The sequence below is a fragment of the Rhinoderma darwinii genome, chromosome 1 (assembly GCF_050947455.1).
Source record: "Rhinoderma darwinii isolate aRhiDar2 chromosome 1, aRhiDar2.hap1, whole genome shotgun sequence".
In the NCBI taxonomy this organism is placed as follows: domain Eukaryota; kingdom Metazoa; phylum Chordata; class Amphibia; order Anura; family Rhinodermatidae; genus Rhinoderma; species Rhinoderma darwinii.
This window is the reverse complement of record NC_134687.1, coordinates 211,458,519-211,475,930: the sequence shown is the minus strand read 5'-3', so window position 1 is coordinate 211,475,930 and position 17,412 is coordinate 211,458,519. Positions and strand designations below refer to the sequence as shown.

The 17,412-nt window shown below is 39.2% G+C and overlaps 1 protein-coding gene across 3 annotated transcripts in view; it reads left to right on the top strand.

The window, feature by feature from the left end:
* Window positions 1–17,412, top strand: part of CFAP299 (cilia and flagella associated protein 299) — a 504,679-nt gene that overhangs the window by 259,853 nt on the left and 227,414 nt on the right. The gene's annotated exons all lie outside the window — the stretch shown is intronic.

The window sequence follows — 17,412 nt, the reverse complement described above, 5'->3', positions numbered from 1 at the left end:
TTTTTGCGTGCGCAAAACGCACACGCTCGTGTAAATCCGCCCTTTCAAGCAGATCTATTTACATTTGGAAAAATGCACATTTTTGCAAGCTTTCTTTACATTTTGGTGTTTTTCACTAATAAATATTGAATTTATCGACCAAATTTTTCCACTAACATAAAGTACAATATGTCACGAGAAAACAGTCTCAGAATCGCTTGGATAGGTAAAAGCATTCCCAGGTTATTACCACATAAAGTGACACGTCAGATTTGAAAAAATTATCTGTGTTCACGAGGCCAAAGCAGGCCGTGTCCTGGAGGGGTTAATTGTATGGTAAAGTCTTTGTTATCATTGCTCAAACAGGCTATATCACCAGTAAAGGTTCCTCTGGAGGGCTATTCCCACTCTGACTGTAGAAATCGGACCGAATTTTAGCTTATTCCAGTTCATACCTGTGTTTTAGAGCAATCACTAATATTACAGATATTTATCATGAGACATTTTATTATATATGTCACAGACATTGCTAAAACTAATGATAATTCTTACATTGTTGACTGAAAATATAAGCTACACTCTTTTCTCAGCTGAGTTATTGATATTATGTGAACACATGTTCTATAGCAATCTTTGACACAAAACCAATTTTTTTCTCTAGTTTACAGTCAGCCAAGTAACCCTGTAATATTTGTGCGCATGGTGAAATACTAAACAAATTAGTAAATTCAATTATCTTGTCCAGGGGGAACCTTTTTAGGCATCTTTCTCTGAAGTTGTGTTAAATGGTTTTAATTATGAACTAAGAACATCATACAAGTAATGTGGACAAAGTATCATGGGACACGTCTCTAAGGCCAAGTAGATTCGAGGAAAAGTAATGTATTTTTTTATACCAAGCCAATGAACTTTGAACATTTTGGAACGTGTCAAACAAGCTAACACATTATACTGGGTGTGGTACTTATAAAACAGCTTTGCATTAGATGATAAGGGGGTAATATTGGGACGTTGCCATCTATGGAATCATTTACAAATGATTTTTGTACTAAAGATACACTTTGGACATGCTACGGTGCTAACTTATTACCCAGATGCCAGGATACATTGACTCATCTTTTATTTGACATCTTATATTTAAATAAATGATTAATAATGGTCTGGTCTGGCCAGCAGAAGGATCAGACATACTTTTACAAGTTCCACTGACTTTTTAGGCCCACAGCTATTCTGAAGCCTACAACATGAGTCAAACACACAGGAACATGGAAAGCCAATGAATGAAACTTTTAAAGCCGCAAACCAGTTTGGATATCTTTTTGGAGCAGCTTTGTTCCGTCAACGCACAAGTACTCATGTGGCACTTTTTTCCAACAGTCCTTGGCATTCACTGCTACTCCTCCTGTTGGCCCAGCAGCCATGTGATAAGTGCCTCCTATGTTAAAACATGCAAATCTGCCTTCCATAATGTCTAGGGCCCAAACCACATGAAGAGTGCTGGAAGGGCTTTCAGCTTTTTTCCTGCACAGGTTTTCTTCTCTAGTTATATTCCTGCCACAGGTTTCCCACTGCTCCAGATGTGGATTCAGCTCTGGTGCCTTATGAGCCTTTGATCTCCACACTCATCGCATCTGACCGTTTACCAGTGACATTGATTGTTGTGAGCACACATAATTATTCCCTTCCTCTGGATTCCCAACAACCAAGTCTTACCTGAGTTTACTATGCCACCTTTTTCCCATTTCTCTGTCATGAAAAAAATACTGGCCTTCTTTCCGTGTGATAATGGCAGCTGCATCCAGTGAGGGCCCCTATCAACTAGTAAAAAATCAAACGGTAAAATTGATAATGCCAGCTGCATCCAATGAGGTTCCAAACCAACACTAAAGATCTATAAGGGAAGACCCCGGGCAAAACCGATATACTGTGTAATAGCTAGTGCAAGCACTGAGGATATGGGTCCAAAGAACACCAAAGAAAGACTCAAATGTATCAAGTTTCAGAAAGTACAAAACATCGTTGATTTATTTTATGAAACCTTTTACACTCAAGGCATGACTATCTTGGATTGCAATAACATAAATAACTTTAATACATATATGTACAGAATGTCCTGGTGTTCGGCCGGTACTGATAGATTCATGTCTAATGGTGGAGAACATCTAAAAAAAACCTGCATTATCTTCATCCCATATCTTCTCAGGAGAATGAGCTTCTTGCTTTAATAAGGTTCTAGTATGGTACAATGGTTTGTAAGTGTTTCCCACCCGGGGGTTCTCTAGAAAATTTGAGCAGAAGACAGCAGCATCAATTGGCATAGCAAACTAAACTCGGCCTGCTTGAACACACCTAACATAGAGGCGGACAAAGCAGTCAACAGACCTTGGCAGTGGCGGACACAAACAGCTTAAGGCCTCTGTGCAAGAACAGTATATAGGCCCCTAGCTTTCCAATATCTCATCATAGATCGCCCTCTTAAGTCTCTCTAACAATCCGTTAGTAATTGTTCGCTAAAAATTCTATATCTCAGGCATTTAGATGCAAACTAACAGACAGAGGAAGGTTGCTACAAGGTGACAGTGAGCCCCTTACCTACTGGGTCCCTGTGCAGCAGCACAAGTTGCACCAGTGGTATGTCCGCCCATGAACTTTGGTTAGAAAATGGAAGTGGATTGCTTTGTCTGCTCCCACACCATTTTCCACGAGGTAACGGTAGAAGTAGGGGTTTCCCAGGATGGAAAAAATTAAGGGGTTCCTCGTGGTATAAGATTTGGATTCATTCTGATAGGGTTTGTTATATCTGATTGCATGAAAGAATGTAAATGAATGTTTTGTTGAAAATCCCACACATTTAGTCTATCGCATGTGTAGTTTACATTGCTCTTGTTTATGATTTGGCATGAAATGGTTTTATACTGCTCTGTTAACTGAGGACTGAATGAGATCATAGCAGCTAGGTTGCGGCCTGAATGCAGCTTCTCTCTGAGGTACAAACACGGGGCGTCTTCCATTTAATCACTAAACCTGTACTGTCTGCTTTGAGAAACAATGTGATGAAGAATGTGACCCGACGTCTGGAAACTGAACTGTTGCCAAGGGGATTGCACATTACATTCATTATCTCATACCACACACACATCTGATAAGGGGAGTTTCAATTCTTACTAAATAAATTCTTGGTTATGTACCAGAACACTGCGCAAAGGGTCAAAAAGAGGATTTTTTAATGTATTTATTTATTTATTTAATAGCTATGGTATGCAGGTGCTAATGTGAGACACATGCTCATAGGGTCTGAAATAATAAATGTCCATAGGTTTCGGACAGAATGCTAAAATATGTAAAAGTAAATTATGTAAAAGTTAGGAAGAAATTGCTCAAAGGGTGTGTGAATTTGACTTTATTTTGAATGACGCTATATTTGTATGATCAGTGTATTTTTGGACAAGACACATGCATAGAGGTGTTTTTAAGACAGACCATATTCATCAGAGGTTGGACCAATATGGTTGCAACAGGTGCAGCTTTGTCATATAAAGACTATAGTCATTTCTGAAGCATCTCAACTTCTGAAGAAAATTAACTGCAGACTTTGCTGTCATTTGGTTATTTTTTTACATTTTGTAATTAAGGATCTATATGTTAATGGGGTTGTCCCACGACTAAATATTAAATTTCTTTGTTAAATCGTGAAAAATTAAATTTTTCAATTGAAATAATTTAAAATGTTCCTGTGTTTTAGATATTGCTGTTACATACTATTATTTTGGCCCCTGGTGATTCCACTCTGCTGATAGTTTCACATGGCCAGGAGCTCAGTCCCACAGCCGGACCCTCTTGTACATGAGGGCAGAGTGATTCTCGTTTTTGTGCAGGCCAGCCAACGTGAATCAGCACATTAGGAACGATTTCTTCTTACTGGCACATAAAACGGTTGTCTCACCAGATGATCATGACGCACCTGGCACCCGCGTTATAAAGCTGATCTGCCTACTATGGCCAGACATTTCCCCTTCAATGGCCATTGCTGGAGGTATGTAATGTAACATGGATGTCTCAATTTAGCCAAAATTGAAGCCGCTCCTGCAGGGCGACGTTCCGTTCTGGCTCATAGAGGGGGTCCTGAGCAGGGGAGCCCACTTCTATGACGTCAATATGCCCAAATAGGGCATATGGACAGGGGTTGTTTTCATGAAACAACCATTTTAACACTTTTGGGTGGACGTTCTGAGAAGGGAATCAAAAGAACAGAAATGACCACCATAACAAATATGTAAAAGCAATATCTAGTCTAGGAGCATTTATTTTATTTTTTTAAATCATTCCAATTTTAAAAATTTTTACGTTTTGGGGGATCTAAAAGAGAAATATAATAATTGTGGGATAACCCCATTGAATACAACCTTGGGCAAAGTATGTCTGCTTTTGGCAATTTACTACCTAAAAATTGCATACTTTCTATTTGATTAGACTCTGCAATAAAATAAAAGTGTTACATTAAATCATAATTAACAGCTCCAAATAATTAAATTCTAATGACAATAGCCTCGTAATAAAACTAGCTTAGAATTGATCTCGGAACATAATGTAATAAGCACATTCTTTGGCACACTTCATATATTATCATTGCTGAGCAGCCTACAAAGAGCTTTATTGCACCTGTATAAATACTCTCTCACCCACTGAGGTCAATACATATGTTTGATGGAAAAAAGAGAAAGTATAGGCATTCTCCAGCGTTTTGTTTCACTTTACCAAAGACAGGAATTTCTGCTTGAAGTCTAGTGCCATCTTACCGGATGTATTTATGTAATATTTATCTTAAGAGTCCAGCTGCTACTCGCTCGGTTCATATGCATCAATATTTTTCTTATAAACAGGAATCACAGTCTTCGACTCAGGTCACAGTTGAAGCTACCAGCATAGTTTGAAAAGGTTACATGTGCCAAATACTTCAAATATTTTAATTTCATTGTAATGCATAATAGCAGGTGTAGAATATTGCTGCCAGGTTTTAAAGATTCAGCATGAATAATTTTTTACTAAAATGAAAATGAATAGATTCCGAGTGTAAAAAGAGGAAATCCATAGCTTTAAATGTTGGTATTGAGCAAAGGTCTAAATAAGTGATAAAATAAAATCTGCTGCATGTTAGAATGAAGGCATAATGGGGCACATGCAGTTTATTTTAATAAATCTAGTGCTGAAAATGGCGAGTATACACGTCATATTTACAGTTGGCTCCAGAGGTATTTGGACAGTGACGCATTTTCGTCATTTAGCCTCAGTACTCCACCACAATGGATTTGAAACACGGCAATGAAGATATGATTTAAGTGGAGTCTTTCAGCTTCAATTTAAGGGGTTTAAATATTGCATTAACCATTTAGAAATTCCAGCCATATTTAACATCGTTAATTTTAACAAGCGCAAAAGTAATTGGACAAATTAACAGAATTATAAATACAAGGATCATTTTTAATACTTGGGTATAAATTATTTGCAGTCAATGACTGACGGAAGACTGGAACCCATGGACATCACCACATTCTGAGTTTCCTCCCTTGAGATTCGCTGCCAGGCCATTAGTGCATCTGCCTTCAGTTGCTGCTTGTTTATGGGTCTCTCTGCCTTCAGTTTTTTCGTTAGTAAGTAAAAAGTATTCTCGAACGGGTTAAGGTCAGGTGACTGACTCGGCCATGGAAGAATATTCCATATCTCTGCCTGAATCCGAGTAGAAAGTATAGGTAAATACATATCGACAGTCACATCATCCGTTACACGGTTACATTGGCAGCCATACATGCCCATGCTATAACACTGCATCCACCACGTTTCACAAATGATATAGTATGCTTTGGATCATGAGCTATTTATACTATTCTCTTCCTATCATTCTGATACAAGTTTACATCTTAATACATCTTGGTTTAATCTGTCCAGAAAACTTTGTCCCAGAACTTGGCGGCTTTTTAGATGTTCTTGAGCGTTACCAGTGGTTTGCATCTCTGTATTTACATTTAAGAAGGTGTCTCTTGATTGTAGACTTTGTCAATGAAACACCTACCTTCCTGAGAGTGTTCTTGACTTGGCAAGATATTGTGAATGAGTTTTTCTTTGCCAAGGAAGGAATTCTGCAATCATCCACTTTAATTGTTCTCTGCGGTCTTCCAGGCCTTTTGGTGTTGCCAGTGCATTCCTTCTTTTTAGGAATGTACCAAATTGTTGACTTGGCCACGCCTAAAATTTCTGATATCTCTCTGATAGGTTTGTTTTGGTTTGGCCTCCTTCACTTTTATTGACACCTCTTTAGACCACATATTGAGAGAACATCTAGGAAATGCAAAGTCAATACGTGGAATCAACTCCAGACTATTTATTGCGTTAATTTGTCATAAAATAAGGAGGGATGAGGCCACATCCAACCATGAAATTGTTTATCAGTCAATTGTCCAATTGCTTTCGAGCCTGTGAAAATGGAGGGACTATGTAAAAAATGTCTGTAATTCCTAAACAGTTAATGCAATATTTTTGTCGGACCCCTTGAATAGAAGCTGAAAGTCTACACTAAAAGCACATCTTCATTGCTTTGTTTCCAATGCATTGTGGTAAGTAATGTAGAGAGGCTAAATTATGAACATTGTGTCCCTGTCCAAATACTTCCGGAGCCAACTGTATAAAGCATCTTGCCTTTATGCCCAATAGTCTTCAATTTGGGGGAGTGGTTCCAATTGCCTCAAGTGTTCTCCAAATTTAAGTACGGTAAGTGCATTTTCTGTGCCAAAGTCTTTTTGTACCAAGTATCACGTGTTCAATGGCAGAGCACCACCAGTACTGACCAACATTAAGAGAGATATTAAAAAAAAAAATGTTTAAACTGCAATAATGAAGGCCTCCACCTACATATGTTTGTATTTCAGTTAATTTCACATTTTATAGATGTGAAGTGGTTTACCTGCAGAAGAGCCTTCAGTACAAATGTAATAGCAGGCAGAATAAGCTGCATTTAGGTTCTGTTCATATTACGTCAGAGCCTTCTGTCAGAGTTATACATCAAGAGACAAAAGAGTGCATACCTTCATGACACTCTTTTGGCATACACCGGGTCAATGGGCCCCATGAATACATTTGGTGTATGCAAGGTTAGCCAGCACTTACGCCGAATGTAGTGTTCAAGCGTGAACACAGCTTAACATTTACCGAATCTGCAATATTTTTTTTTCCTGCTAAGATCACAGATAAACAATAGTTTTATGGTTTATCTTTAATTTTATTTACACTGGGCATAGACTTTAAAGTGATCTCAACTTAACTATGAATGTGTTCTTTACAAAAGTCTGTTGACACACCATGACAACTTCTGTGCAAGCAAAATGTTTACATGGTTGTAGCAGTAAGGATATCAGACAGGGAGGGGGAATGAAATAAGCTGTTTATTAGTAAGTATAATTTTCTTTTAAGCTACATTTTGTACAAATACTGGACAGTCGTTCTATGCCCCACATATAATAATACATTCTTTTGATGGGAGAGGGCACCACAGAATATGTAATAAACATCTCATAGGTAAGGATCCCACCTCTGTCAACCTACTGTGAATATGCCCCTTCAAATATTTAGGGCTAGAAAGAGCGAAAAAGAGCATTTAGAACATCTATTATGTAATTTCTCTCTAATATAGGTCATGGACAGTATCGAAGTCCTTGTAGTTAAACCTCCTGATTAAAAACTGAAGTGGTATCTATTTTTGAATTCCAGTTCACCAGTGAAACAAGACATTTTTAGTAACTACTAGTTAAAATTTTTGAATTTGGGGATACAAAGAGACTCAGTACAGAGTACCAGTCATGTATGTCCGTATTTGATTATTCTTACATCATATGACACTTTTTTTTGCATGTGCTGGTTGAAGTAATGGACTGTCAAACTAATTTGTCTATTACTGCTGTGGGTTCCCAGGATAACAATGACATATACATCATACAGCATACTCTATAACTCATATGATGTATACCTAACACATGTCCAATATCATTTAGACGTTCAAGGCAATGGATTGACTGTCATAACCTAATAATAATTAGTTCTACCAAGAGGTCATGCTCACTTTTAAAATCATTTAAGCTACTTTTTGTCATTACGAAATACATACTTTAATAATAGAGGTGAGCAAACTTTTGAAAAGTTCAGTTCGGCCGGTTTGTGAGATTTCGGCAAAAAGTTTGGATCGGAACGAATTAGTTCGAACTGAACCCAATTTCACCAACCGCCCTAAAACTCATGTATAATACTGCCTAAGCGTTCTAAAAGCTCTGTATAATACTTGTAGGTCACCTAGGAGTGTATCGAAGTACTTATGAGCTGTTTTTAAGGCAAAGCTAATGTCAAAGCTACAACAATATGTATGGCTTTGGGTAAACCCGACAGTAGCCGGTGGTAACAGCTTGTATAAAAACACACTGCACTAGTGCATTTATTAGGCTTTTTAATATAAAAAAAAAAGGTCCAAATACTAGCCCTTTTTTGGTGGTGGCCGATTTTTATACATACACAGTGGTGTCGGAAGAAGCAATGACTTTTCCCAAGTGGTTAAAAAAATTACCCCTTCAGTAAGTGCACAAAAGCCAGTCCAGCCCAGCACCACCGCAATCTCTCATTAATAATATTATAATTTACTGTACATATTTTCATGTATAAATGTTAACATTAATAACTATAGCCCTGCACCACTTAAATATGTAAATAACTGAAACGTTATGGTACTGTTGGTAGTGTGATCTCCACGTACTGTACGTTACATTCAGCATTATTACACATTTAGGTCCATTTTTGGTTTCAGTGAGATATTTTACAAATGTTTCTTGTCTGCTAAAGTTGATTCCAGATAGTAACCTTCGTGATTGATTTACCCACTAATGAGTATGATAATAATGTACTGCTAAAGTTGGCAGAACATCAGACATTCCTGAAATTGCAAAAGCAACATGCCTCTTCTCCAGCCTTTAATTACCATGGAACAAAGGTAATTGCTGGTTACCAAAACAAAGTAATGCCTCCAGAACGTAGCAGCTCTACACAAAGATGTAAAACGTAGATATGACTTCAATCAAAGTGTTATCTGAATTTTTATTTCAAATTCAGAATTTTCTTTGGATTCGACTTATATAACGTAGATTTGCACTGTGGAAATACACTGGAGAATTTATCAAGAACATCACCATAGTCCTAGCAAGAAGCACTTTATTTTGCCTGATTCTAATGTTTCAAAGACTGTTCTATTAATGAAAATCATGTAAAAAGACGTTGCCCCACATGTATCGAGCTCTGAGCGGCACTTTTTTAGGGGAAATAAAATAATGTGCGCTTGATTTATTCATTATTTGCACCATAAAGAATTACTGTTTGCACTTCTTTCTCCACTTCGGGATTCAAGTTAGCCAAGTGGATGTGGTTATGGGTGCAGTCACTTTTTATCCATATTTAGGAAATGTGAGAAATGACGTGTGACATTTTTTAAATTTGTTACAAAGTAAACGCCATAAAAATGACGCAAAATGAATATGACTGACACAGAATAAACCAATATTGAGATATGTAAGCTATTGTATTTTACAGAACATTACAATTCATGGTGTTGCTAAATTTACATAAATGTTTTGAACAGCATTTCTTTAATAATCTACATAAATAGTTTAGAATATTGGTAAACATTTGTGACTCATCTAATATGATTTTATGCTGTATGGTGTTTCCTTCTCCATTCACACCCAAAGTGAAAGCTCTTGATATTTATCTCCAATCACAGACAGTTATATGACTTGGTTATTTTCAACTTAGATATTTATGGCATATCCACGGGATATAATAATAATAATAATAATAATAATAATAATCTTTATTTATATAGCGCCAACATATTACGCAGCACTTTACAATTTAGAGGGAACATGAAACAAACAATATCAGACATTACATAGTGACAAAGTTCATTTACAATTCAAACCTGAGGAGTGAGGACCCTGCTCGCAAGAGCTTACAATCTATGAGGAAGTAAGGGAGACACAAAGTGTAACAGTGTTTGTTCTGTACAATGGTCCGGCCATTTTTATACACATGGGGTGGTAACATAAAGCTGCATGAGCCGGTCACCAGCCAGTATCCGTGTATGACAGACATGAAGAGAAGGAGTGTGAGGGAATCTTATTCTGATGACTAATCTAAAAGGAGGGCCATGGAAAGGAGTCAGATTAGGGAATGTTATAGGCCGGTCTAAATATATGTGTTTTCAGGGCAGGTTTAAAACTGTGGATATTGGGAATTAATCTGATTGTCTGGGGTAGCACATTCCAGAGGACGGGTGCAGCACGAGAGAAATCTTGGAGACGGGAGTGGGAGGTTCGGATTATGGAGGATTTTAATCTAAGGTCGTTGGCAGAACGTAGAGCCCGAGTAGGGTGGTAGACAGAGATGAGGGAGGAGATGTAAGGAGGTGCAGCACTGTGGAGAGCTTTGTGGGTGAGAGTAATAAATTTGAATATTATTCTGAAGGGGATGGGCAACCAGTGCAGTGACTGGCACAGTTTAGAGGCATTGGTGTAGCGGTTGGTCATAAATATGAGCCTGGCTGCTGCATTGAGGATAGATTGTAGAGGGGAGAGTTTGGTGAGGGGAAGACCGACTAGTAATGAGTTACAGTAGTCAAGACAAGAGTGAATCAGAGCAACAATGAGAGTTTTGGCGGTTTCCTCCGTAAGAAAAGGGCGGATTCTGGAGATGTTTTTGAGGTGAAAATGACAGGAGCGTGAAAGTGATTGAATGTGAGGAGTAAAGGAAAGATCTGAGTCAAAAATAACCCCGAGACAGCAGGCATGCTGCTTAGGAGTTATGATAGTGCCACACACAGAGATGGAGACATCAGGTTTACGGAGGTTAGTAGATGGTGGGAACACAAGGAGCTCAGTTTTAGAAAGATTCAGTTTCAGATAGAGAGAGGACATGATGTTAGAGACAGCAGACAGACAATCACTGGTCTTCTGTATTAGAGCAGGGGTGATGTCATGGGAAGAGGTATAAAATTGGGTGTCATCAGCGTAGAGATGGTACTGGAAGCCAAATCTGCTGATGGTTTGTCCAATAGGGGCTGTGTTGAGAGAAAAGAGGAGCGGACCTAGGACTGATCCCTGAGGAACCCCGATAGCAAGAGGAAGAGGAGAAGAAGTGTGGTATATCTGTGCCGATCGCCGATCTCAGGTCACGTCACAGGGGTGAACTACACTACTGAGCTTATTAATTCACCACATAAATCCACGCCCACCTACTCTAGATGACAGGATTATGCTAAATTACTCACATACGTTTCCAACACCCCAATAATTTATACCACAGTATGCTACCACCACCTATACTTATCTAGGCAATAGGGGCCTACGTCTCTATGTTCCCTTAACACCAGTTCCTATAACACAGGTTATCTAAATGGAACATAAAATATAGGTAACGTTCCTCACCTTCGGAAGATTAAGTTCTGTAAGACTACAAGGAAGAGACTTATAAATATTTCAAATTTAATACACAATAGTGCAGTGCAATACAAAAATAGTTGTCAGATTAAAAGATGAAAAATATACATACAGTTACAATGCAATCAAACAGTTTATGAAAATAAAAGGGATAAAAGAAACAGAACAAAACCTTACTGATGTACAGCAGCGATATCCTGGCTGTGGGGACAGGTGAAAATATGGGCAGTCACTCCAACCGAGATATGGATCCCCAACGACTGACTGTGGTATACTGTGGTATAAATTATTGGGGTGTTGGAAACCTATGTGAGTAATTTAGCATAATCCTGTCATCTAAAATAGGTGGGCGTGGATTTATGTGGTAAATTAATAAGCTCAGTAATGTAGTTCACCCCTGTGACGTGACCTGAGATCGGCGATCGGCACATGCCATAAATGTCTAATAGATGCGGGCCCAGCTCTGGGACAAGCACCTAAATCGAGAACGGGGATCACTCAACCCCGCAGATATAATCTCAGGAATGTTGCAAATATGAGTGGATCTTTTCAACAAACCCCCAGTGAATGTTTGACTCTAGATCAGTAGCCCTTTTCTTGAAATAGAAGTCCCCTCATACTAAAAGGAGAATTATCAGAAAAAGATTCCTGTAGCTATTTCTGCTCACTACCATCAGGCATGGAATTTTAGCTGAGTGTTCTTTGACTCTCTTACATAGGACACCCTCCTTTTAATACTTAAAGGGTAACTAAACGTTCAACAAACTTCTGATATGTCATAGTAACACATCAGAAGTTTTGATCGCTGGGGATTTGAGCACTGAGACCCCCACTAATCACTAAAACCAAGTGGCAGAAGCGCTAGTCTGAGCGCTGAGCCACTTAGTTTCTGTTCGGCTTTTTCCGGAAAGCCGATGTAGTGGTGTATGGGCTTATAGACTTTCTATTGAGTCTGTACACCGCTACATTGATTTCCGGAAAAAGCCGAACAGAAACTAAGTGGTTTAGCGCTCATACGAGCGCTTCTGCCACTTTTGTTTTGGCGATTGGTGGGAGTCTCAGTGCTCGGACCCCCACCAATCAAAACTTCTGATATGTCACTTTAGCTACCCTTTCAGTACCTCTTAGGGAAGAAACATTTAGGGACTTTATCAAAACTTTCTTAGAGAAACCGGTCTATATTTTATTGTCTAAGCTGTAGTCACTCCAGTTATTCTGGGTAACATGGCTGCATTTTTTTCTGAGAAATTTGATACATGAAATCCTGCAGTTTTTACAAAGGCCATGCTGTTTTTGGAGCAATACTTATATACAGTCTGATGTAACACTTTTGGTATTGCTTCATGTATTTTGAAATCTTGTGTCGAGATCTGTTATCTGCTTTGTACACTGAACATTTACTCTCAATTGTAGATCATTTATTGGTCTATTGTACTAGACTGCACAGAAACTGGAGATTACACAGGTGCAATATACTGATGTACAGACACTCTCATGCCTACTATTCATGATGGGGGGGCTGCTTAGTATTCTCACTGCACACAGATATAGCTTCTATTAGAGTGCCAGTATCACAGTTACATGTAGTGCACTATACCGGCTTACAGCCTATTAGTCACGCCCAAACTATTAGATCAGGCGAGCTGCCCAGCACCTACTAAGCGTACCACACACAGTACTGACAACCCGCTATCCCCCACCATTACAGGGCCTGGCTGCATCCTGAAAAAATACATCCATGATAAACTATAAATATTCATGTTAAACATGAAGTATTGGTTGACTTTCAGTGATTTTAAATTAATATTGCTAATTTTTGTGATTTGTTTGTAATAGGAGTATAGGGACTGGCATTACGATGAGGACCCTTGACGTGGGTTGTGAGCTTGCGTATTTTGGCCAAAATATCAACCAATACCTCATGTTTATCATGAATATTTATCGTTTATCATGGATATCTTTTCAGGATGCAGCCAGGCATTGTAATGCTGGGGGAGAATAGTGTGTCAGTACTTTGTGTCGTACATTTAGAAGGTGTTGGGCAGCTCGCCTGATCTAATAGTATGGGCGTAACTAATAGGCTGTAAGCCGGCATGGTGCATTACATGTAACCATGTGACTGGCACACTTATAGAAGCCTTATCTGTGTGAAATGTTAATACTAAGCAGCCACCCCCTCATGAATAGTAGGCGTGAGAGTGTCTGTTCATCAGTATTTTTGGCCCTGTGCAATCTCCCCCTATGTAGCATTGTAGTCTGTCGGCGTCCTCATGTGAATTGGTGTGTATATCTGCCATTGTGAGTAAGTTTGGCTTTTTTCAGTGATTTTAGCTTTCAGGTTAATGTAGTATACACAGTGTCTATAATATCCACATAAAGTTAGCCATTTACATTAGATTAATGTCAGCCAAAGCTGCCAATTTCAGCAGGATTGACCAATCTAATGTGCATGATGGCAGCTGACAGTCCTCCGACACTGGGAGAAATAAGGATCAGTCATGTAAGATTCCATCATACATGATGATTTATTCCCCTGGGTGATAAGTGCTGCCAGAGGTGTCTGCTCGCCGCATATATCCCTTACGTTATAGATATAGACATGCCAATCCAAGCGTGCATGTTTATAGGGGAGTCAAGTAGGATAGCTATCAGCTGAATGTGTGATTGGCATCACGTATCTCGTGTAAAGCTATCCTGATACAAATACGGCTGGTAATTAGAGGCTGTTGGTTGACAGATTGGGACTTAAGACTTTTCTTTGCATATATCTAAATGCCTTTAGAGTGCTACTGCATCCTTGGGATTTTTTTGCTTTAACAGTCAACTATAGTAAATATACATTATCAGTAAATGAAATGCTTCAAATGTGTAATGTTTGCATATATTTTAGCGCCTGCAGAGTGCTTCTGCATATCTGTGTTTGTTTGCTTATCTATATATATATACAGTGCAATGTGAAAGTATGAAAGTATTCACCCCCTTGGTGTTTTCCCTGTTTTGTTGCATCACAGCTTGCAGTTAAAAAGGATTTTAAATTTTATTTTATTCAATGGTCCTGACAAAATAGTCCACATTGTTACAAGAAAATGAAAAAATAAATACCTTTGCTATGAAACCCCTAAATATGTTTTGGTTAAATCGATTCACCTCAGAAATCACATCATAAGTTGAATAAGTTCCCCCTGTGAGCAATCAAAGTGTTACATGTTCTGAAGTGTTATTAAAATGTAACATCCTTTTATTCTGGCGTTTTTTATTTAGTGTCTTATTGTACATCCATATTTTCTTTCATGTTTGAAGTCCTATAGAGAAGCCTACCGGGAAAAAATGCATGAAAAAACGCTATATCCAGAGCATGCTGCGTTTGAAAAAAAATGCCACTGACTACTAAACTGCCTCAAAAATGCCACAAACCGAAACGCAGTTGTATTGAGTGCATTTTTATATTTTACTATAGACTCTATTGTAACATCTGGCCGCAATAAACAATGAATAAATAAACGCAGTTAAAAACCTCATTACAGACGCCACGAAAAATGCCGAAAAAACACTGTGTGAATCCAGCCTAAGCAAGCAACATGAGGACCAAGGAGCTTTCCAAACAGGTATGAAACAAAGTTGTGGAGAAGTATAGATCAGGGTTGGGTTATAACAAAAATATCCCAGACTTTGAACATCCCACAGAGCACCAATAAATCCATTATAGCAAAATGGAAAGAATATGGCACAACTACAAACCTGACAAGAGAAGGCTGCCCAACAAAACTATCAGGCCGGGCAAGGAGGGGATTAATCAGAGATTTATCAGAGACACCAACTATAACACTGTAGGAGCTCCAAAGACCCACAGCGGAGATGGAAGTATCTGTCCATAGGAACACCATAGGCCGTACACTCCACAGAGCGGGGCTTTATGGAAGAGTGGACAGAAAAAGCCATAGCTTAGAGAAAAACACCATAAGAAAACAAGTTTTCAGTTTGCCAACAAGCATGTGGCAGACTCCCCAAACACCCGGAAGAAGGTTCTCTGGTCAGGTTAGACTAAAGTAAAACTTTTTCATCATCATGGGAAATGCTATGTGTGGCGTAAACCCAACACTTCCCATCACTCCAAGAACACCATTCCCACAGTGAATCATGGTGGTGGCATCATTCTGTGGGGATGCTTTTCATTGTCAGGGACTGAAAAACTGTTCAAGATTGAAGGAAAGATGGATGACCGTAAATACAGGAAGAATGAGCAAAACCTGTTTCAGTCGGCAGAGATTTGAGACTGGGACGGAGGTTCACCTGCCAGCAAGACAATGACCCTAAACATACTGCTCAATCTACACTGGAGTGGTTTAGGGGGAAACCTTCATATGTCTTGGAATGGTCTAGTCAAAGCCCAGACCTCAATTCAATGGAGAATCTGTGGCGTGACTTGAAGACTGCCGTACACCAATGTATCCCATCTTACTTAAAGGGGTGGGAGCCTGGTAGAATGGGCAAAAATGCCAGTGTCTAGATGTCCTAAGCTAATAGAGACATACCCCAAGAGACTGTAATTGCAGAAAAAGGTGACTCCACAAAGTATTGACTTTCAGGGTGTGAATATGCACATCAAAGTTTTCAGTTTTTTTTGTCTTAATATTTTGCACCTTCAAAGTGGTAGGCATGTTGTGTAAGTCAAAAGATACAAACCCCCAAAAAACTATTTTAATTCAAGATTGTAATGCAACGAAACAGAAAAAACAAGGGAGGGGGGGGTATTTCTCCAAAATACCTTACAATATAAAACTGGTTATCTAAAAAGGACAAACTCTTTAAAGGGTAACTAAATATTTGACAAACTTCTGACACGTCATAGTGACATGTCAGAAGTTTTGATTGGTGGGGGTCCGAGCACTGAGACCCCTACCAATCGCTGAAACAAAGCTGCAGAAGTGCTCGAGTGAGCAATCAGCCGCTTTGTGTCTATTCGTTTTTTTGCGGAAATCAATGTATTGGAGTATGGGCTCAATAGAAAGTCTATGAGCCTGTACTCCAATACATCGGCTTCCCGGAAAAAGCCTAACAGAATCTAAGCTCAGACGAGCACTTCTGCCGCTTCATTTTAGCGATTGGTGGGGGTCTCGGTGCTCAGACCCCCACCAATCAAAACTTCTAACATGTCACTATGACATGTCAGAAGTTTGTTAAATGTTTAGTTACCCTTTAACATTATTACTTTTATACTAATAGTGACAAGAGACCAATTTCATACTTTTTCTATCAAATTCCGTGCACCCTCTAAGCTATGTGGGAATGGAAAGTGTTAAATAACATGAGGTCAACAAGCCCAATAAGACGTATGTGCCTTGTATTTCCCCAGCGTAACAATACGTTGCGGATAAAGCTTCGTTCACATCTGCTTCGGGTCTCCGTTCATGTGTTCCGTCTGAGCTTTCCGTCAGGGGAACCCATGAACGGAATCCAGACAGAAACAAACGAAAACCATAGGATACCGTTGCATCACCATTGATTTCAATGGTGGCGGATCTGGTGCAAATGGTTTCTGTTTGTCAACGTTGTGTAAGGGTTCCGTTGTTTTGACGGAATTAATACTGTAGTCGACTGCGCTAACAAAATCTGCAACGTGTGAATACAACCTAAGGCCCCATGCACACAAACTTATTTTTGTGGCCGCAATTCATCCGCAAATCTGTGGGTGAATTGCAGCCCCATTCATTTCAATGGGCCCATGCACACGACCGTGGTTTCCACGGTCCATGCATGGCCCAGTAGCCTGGACCGCAAAAGAATGGACATGTCTAATTACAACCGTGTTTTAGGCTCACAGAAATGAATGCACGCGGCCAAGTGCACTGCCTGCGATTTGCGGGTGGCTCGCGGGTGACACTCCACGGCTGTCCGAGCCGCAAATCACGGCCGT